Genomic DNA, 7,240 nt, shown 5'->3' with positions numbered 1-7,240 from the left:
CTGCAACAGTGAATCAGGGAACAAATACTGGAGCAGGCCATGGTGAAGGAAGAAAGTGTTATGAGTGTGGAGAGGTTGGACATATCAAGAAAGAATGTCCAAAGTTAAGGAGTCAAGGAGGCATAGGGCATGGCAGGGCGTTTGTGATTGGAAGCAGAGAGGCTATCCAGGACCCTTCGGTCGTATCTGGTACGTTTCTCATAGATAATCTATATGCTACTATACTCTTCGACTCTGGAGCAGATAGAAGTTTTATAACTCCGACGTTTAGAAAATTGTTAAGTCATAAGTCTAGTAAATTAAAAGAAATCTATGAAGTAGAAATCGCTAATGGTCAAACCGAGAGAACACATGAAATCCTAGAAAACTGTCTGTTAACTCTTAATAACTACCTTTTTCACGTCAACCTCATGCTGTGACAACCCGAAACTTTGTCCGTTTCCGTTACGCGATTTCCGTTAATAAAATTTCGAATTCATTAACTTTTCCGTCAAACTTCTTGGTTTAGAAAATAATCTAGTTATATATGATTAAATTATTTACGAGTCGGAACCAAAAATCGCGCGGAAACCCGAAGATCTCGAAAAACCAAACAATTCCGTATTAAGTGAGGTTACGACCGTAAACTACTTTATGACCGTAAACTCGTTTATAGCCGTAAACTCAATTACGACCATAAACCCGTTTACGGCCAGTAAAGAGTGGACCCCCACCACCGACCACAAAACCCCTATAAATACGTGTCACACCCCAAAACCGGAACGGCGGAATACGTTCTGGGGTGGAGGACGTCATGTACAGTATCATAACAATGCATAATAGTAAAGACAAGCATCAACATCCATTGCATTAATATAATAATTGTAATACAAGCGTGTTCTGTATAGTTTGTAAGACACCAAAAATATAATCAAAATAAAAGAGGAGTCTTGTATGTGCTCCATCTTCTCAAAAGCTGCATCTGTACCTGTCTACTGATGACCTGAGAATACAAGTTATTTGAAAGCGAGTATCAGCATAAAGCTGGTGAGTTCATAAGTATTTAGTGTCTTTGCTTGTATAAAAATGTTTACAACAATGTAGTATAATAGCTGATATCAATGTTTGACAATAGTATACTCCCTAGAAAATCCTATATTTTCCAGTAAAAGTAGTCTTCTACCAAGACCCGTTTGTTTGCATGTTTGATCCTTTGAAAATGTAAAAGTTTTCCCGAGTGAAACTATCAGTAAGAAAATATAGTTTTAGACTTTATTCATGTAAAGTAATTGGGAAATAAGCTTTTACCCCAGCAGTGGCACTGCCGGCTAAATGAAATAAAATGCAGACTCCAGGTAGTATTAAATGTACAATACACCTCGGGGAGCCTGTTTGGCCTTTAATTCTTAATATGTAATTAAAGGTTTGAATGTGAACTCGTATGTAACCATGCGGATTGACGATCGAATAACTGATGATCCTCTGAGTCATATGTAGTGATGTGACATTTTGTCACCCCTTGGCCTTTCGGCTGGGACTGTAGCTAGCAGTCGGGATATGGGAGTGTCTGTCTCGTATAGATCTATACCCACAATGCCCTCTCTCCCTCCAGGAGACTCTGGTTACACGGTGATACCACTGTGAAGTGTCGTATCGAGAAGTAGTATGTCACATTCTAATTATAGTATATTCTCTTGTATATTGTATAATCTATTTTCTGGTATAATGTATAGAGTGTTCCCTTGTATAGTATATAGTATTGTCTTTGTATAGTATTTATCATGTATTGACTCATAACTGTACTGACTCTGGTAGGCGTCATTATAATAGTAGTAATGAGTAATAATCCTTAACTATACCTATTATAGTTAAATAGTAATGTTGGTTGCATGCCTTTGATACACAAGGTACTGAACTGAAGTGAAGACTTTTATATCCAACACAAATATATATGATATATAACTAAGAATTCAACGACAATCGAACAAATAACAGAATACCCTAAGTCCACAACCAAACAAGGAACAGGAAATAAGGTGAGCTATCAGTCCTAAGTCCTTCAAGTCTTACTTACATAAGTATATTAGTATAGATATGGGATTGAAAATAAAGCAAGTTTAAAAGAGTTTGAAAACAGTTTTGGCATTTAAAGAGTTTGATAAAAGGTTTGAAACACTTGAAAATCCAAAGTTTGATGGTAATTTGAAAGTAGTAGCAAATCTTGTAGTATGTTCAAGTTATTAATCACATATGATTAAAGCAATAACTAGAAATATTCAACTTGTATTCCCCCCCCCCATAAAAGCATTTAAAATCATTTAAAAGTGTAATTAAGGGGTATGAACTCACCTGCAGTGAGTGGAGTGGATGGAAGTGCCGGGTAGGATGCTAGGTGTCAAGTGAGGACTTGAACACACACACTGATCCTATGTAACATGTAGTGATACATAAATGTATCTAATTAGTTATTTAATAACTAAATAATCAAGTAAAGACACTCTAATACATGGAAACACTTAGTTTCAAGTGCTAGGAGTGCTAAAGGGTTGTATCTAAGGAGAGTATGGCCTCACATTGGAGTTTACTCCTCAAATGGTAACCCTATATGTGTTTACAGTTTCTGGATCATTTCCCCCATGAGTTTACGGCCATAAACTCATGGAAATGGTGTATTTGTGTGTTTTAAGGTCTTATATCTCACAAGGAAGGGTTCTAAATTTGAATCAAAGGCTTAGGAAGTGGTTATGGCTCAAAAGGACTCACCAATGGAGTTTACGGACCTTGGACCACCTTTGAGAGTTTACGGTCGTAAAACCTTGAGTTTACAGTCGTAAACCCATGAGTTTACAGCCATAAACTCATGGTTCCTCAACCATTTCGTGTATTGGTGTTTCTAGTTCATGCATGCAAGGTTCTAGTCTTTTATCCAAGCTATAGAAGGTGTTAGGGGCACATAAACACCACTTGGTGGTGTTTACGGTTCAAGTATCTCCCTTGACCGTAAACACATATGTTCTTGAGGATTTTGATGTTCTTCCCATGGATTAACAAGTATACTAAGCAAATAACTAGCTAGGAGGAGTATACTTACTTATATGAAGCTTGTAATAGTGTTTAGGACCCAAAAACACTAGTGTGTGTTCTTGGTGTTCTTGGTGTTTTGAAGAACACTTGAAGATCTAAGTAAAAATCAAGAATCCATGGATGAAATGATGTATAAACACTAGATTAAGTGTTATATGAGCGAATCTAGGAAGGAAACACTTACATTTTGACGGATTTGAAGAAATGAACTTATGATACTTGAGAGAAAAAGTTGGTGTTCTTGAGGTGGGAAGTGTAAAATGAGGGAAATAGTGGGTAAACTCATGCTATATGCATGAGTTCTTGGGAAAAAGGTGTTTACGGCCCAAACTCCTCTTGTTTGGCCGTAAACACCTAGCTAAGGTGTTGTTGTTTTTGTTTGTTACACATCACTCATAACGACACTTCCTTTTATTTATTCGTTTGACGAATTTAAAAATAAAACACCCAAACAGACTTAAAACAGGCCAAAATGTACTGGAATGTATTTGTACTAATTATTTGAAGTGTTTAACTGTAGAGATTATACAAATGAAAATTTCGGGTTGTCACATCATCCCCCCGTTAGAGGGAATTTCGTCCCGAAATTAGAGTTCAAGCAACTAAGTTATTACGAAATAACTAAGTAAAAAGATGAGGATATTTAAGTTTCATTTGATCCTCGTGCTCCCATGTGAGTTCAGGTCCTCGCTTGGCGTTCCAGCGAACCTTCACTATCGGGATCCGGCTTTGTTTCGTTCGTTTGACCTCTCGGTCCTTAATCTCTACAGGTTCTTCCACGAAGTTGAGGTTCTCGTTGATCTCGATCTCATCGAGTGGGATTACAAGAGTCTCGTCGGATAGGCACTTTTTCAAGTTCGAAACGTGGAAGTTAGGGTGGACGTTGCTAAGCTCGTGGGGAAGATTGAGTTTGTACGCTACGGGGCCGATTCGAGCGAGAATCTCAAATGGCCATATGTATCTTTGGTTCAGCTTTCCATGCTTTCCGAAGCGTATCAAGCCTTTCCAGGGTGAGACTTTCAAAAGGACGCGGTCTCCCACCTGGAATTCCAAAGGTTTCCTTCGTTTGTCGGCGTAGCTTTTCTGTCGGTCTCTAGAGGCTTTTAATCGTTCACGAATCTGAACGATCTTCTCTGTCGTTTCCCGAATAATTTTTGGACCCGTGAGAGTGCTGTCAGGAACTCGTCCTTTAGCTAACTGAGTGTCACCCACCTCAGCCCAACACAGAGGGGATCTGCACTTCCGGCCATAGAGGGCTTCGAATGGAGCAGCTTTGATGCTCGTGTGATAACTGTTGTTGTACTAGAATTCGACAAGTGGTAAGTGGGTATCCCACGCCTTCCCAAAGTCGATCACACAGGCTCGCAGCATGTCCTCCAAGGTTTGGATAGTCCTCTCACTTTGTCCGTCGGTCTGTGGATGGTAGGCTGTACTCATGTCCAGCCTCGTTCCTAGGGAGCTTTGTAATGACTGCCAGAATCTCGAAGTGAATCTACTATCTCTATATGAGATAATAGATATAGGAACACCATGCAGCCGTACGATCTCCCTAATGTATGTTCTGGTGAGCTTCTCCATCGTGTCGTTTCTTTGATGGGTAGGAAGTGTGCGGACTTGGTCAATCTGTCGACGATGACCCAAATGGTATCAAGTCCACCTGTTGTCTTGGGTAACTTGGTTATAAAGTCCATAATGATCTGCTCCCACTTCCACTCAGGTAACTCCGTTTGTTGGAGTAGACCTGACAGTTTCTGGTATTCAACCTTGACCTTCACGCAAGTAAGGCATTTACTTACGTAGGTAGCAATCTCTGCTTTCATGTTAGGCCACTAGTATGACTTCTTGAGATCTAGATACATCTTATCTGAACCTAGGTGGACGGAATATCGACTATTGTGCGCTTCCTTCATGACCAAGTCTCTGAAGCCACCGTGCTTCGGTGTCCAGATCCGGTCCATGAGATATAAGGCTCCGTCACCCTTGGCTTCCAGGTTCTTATCCATTCCTCGCAGGGATTCTCCCGCTACATTTTCAGTTTTCAAAGCTTCGAGCTGAGCCTCCTTAATTTGTGCGGATAGATGCGAATGGATAGTCATTGTTAGTGACTTGACTCTTCGGCCATAATATTCTTTCCGACTTAGGGCGTCTGCTACTACGTTGGCTTTACCCGAATGATAACGAATTCGCATTCGTAGTCATTGAGTAGCTCAACCCACCGTCGTTGTCTCATGTTGAGCTCTTTCTCGTTGAAGATGTGTTGGAGGCTTTTGTGGTCGGTATAGATGGTGCTCTTCGTACCATACAGATAGTGTCTCCAGATTTTTAGGGCGAACACAACCGCTCCTAATTCGAGGTCGTGTGTGGTGTAGTTGACCTCGTGTGTCTTCAGCTGTCTTGAGGCGTAGGCGATGACCTTACCTCGTTGCATCAGAACACAGCCGAGCCCTTAGTTGGATGCATCGCAGTATACCACGAAGTCTTCTATCCCTTCGGGGGGGGGGGGGGGGACAGTATCGGTGCGGTGCATAAGGCTCGCTTCAGGGTTTGGAATGCCTTCTCTTGCTTCTCTTCCCAGTCAAAGGCCACGCCTTTCTGGGTCAATGTAGTCAGGGGTCTCGCGATTCGAGAGAAGTTTTGAATGAACCTGCGGTAGTAGCCAGCGAGGCCTACAAATTGACGAATCTCCGTAGGCGTCTTCGGTGCTGACCAGTTCTCAATGGCTTTAATCTTGGATGGGTCCACGTGGATTCCTTCTTCGCTCACCACATGTCCTAAGAATTCGACTCTTCGGATCCAAAATTCGCACTTAGAGAACTTCGCGTATAGCTTCTTCGATCGTAAGGTTTCCAGGACTTGTCGTAGATGATTGCTATGCTCTTCCTTACTTCGAGAGTAGATAAGTATGTCATCAATGAAGACGATGACGAACTGATCCAAGTAAGGACGACATTGTTGGATTAATGTCTAAGTCCATAACTATAATTGGTAGGACTTGACCCGACCCGGCATGGTCCATTTGGGTTGCATGGCATCATGCATTTGGATAGACTATAATGAGAGAAATAACACTTAAGGTTGGTTAATATATTATAAGTTCTAATATATTAATAAGGTTATTTAATTAGTATTGATCAAGAATTAATTTGGAATTAATTAAGTGATCAAAAGGAGACTAATTAAATATATGGGTTGATTGTGTAAATCATTCATTCTTATATATGTGGGCTTGTGATCCAAGATTCCTTATGTTGGACTAAGTCCATGGGGTGACCCATGGATACTCCATGGAGGTTAAAATCCATGTAGCATAAGTAATGGGTAAAGTTATGAGTTACATGGTGTAACCCTAATAGCCACCATATAAAAGAATTCCATGGCTCAAGAAATCGTGCACTAATGTGTGAGTGTGAGGGCTAGACGATTTCAAGGAGTGTTCAAGTTTCTCTCAAGTTATTCCAAGTGTATTTGGTGTTGTGTGAACCATTTGAGGTGTCACACTTGGGGCACTAGGCACTCAAGCTTCATGAAGACATTCTACATCAAAGAGGTATGTATTCTATCTTGTTATATTTATTATTTTGTATGCTAGATTAGGATAATACCTTGGATGTTCATAATTGTATGTATAATAGAGAAAACATAGATTCAAGGTATTTAGGGTTGCATGTACACTTAGGAGTGTTAGAATGCTCATAACCCAACAGGCATACCCTATTCATTAAGTCCATGAATACTGCGGGCACATTGGTCAGTCCGAACGACATTACTACGAACTCGTAGTGTCCGTAACGAGTTCGGAAGGCTGTCTTCGGAACATCCTCCTCAAGCACTCGCAACTAATGATACCCGGACCTCAGATCAATCTTGGAAAAGTAACTCGCCCCTTGCAGTTTGTCAAATAAATCGTCTATGCGAGGAAGAGGGTAACGATTTTTGATCGTAAGTTTGTTGAGTTCCCTGTAATCGATGTACATACGGAACGATCCGTCTTTCTTCTTCACGAACAAGACTGGTGCTCCCCAGGGTGAGAAGCTCGGTCTTCTAAAGCCCTTGCTGAGCAGCTCGTTAAGTTGACCGGACAGTTCTTGCATCTCAGCAGGCGCTAGACGATAGGGCGATTTGGCTACGGGGGTGGCTCCTGGGATTAAGTCGATTCGGAACTCGACTTGACGTTGGG

Source organism: Lactuca virosa, chromosome 3 (assembly GCF_052849685.1).
Source record: "Lactuca virosa cultivar CGN04683 chromosome 3, Lactuca_virosa_CGN04683_v6, whole genome shotgun sequence".
Lineage (NCBI taxonomy): Eukaryota > Viridiplantae > Streptophyta > Magnoliopsida > Asterales > Asteraceae > Lactuca > Lactuca virosa.
Note: the sequence above shows the minus strand (reverse complement) of the source record.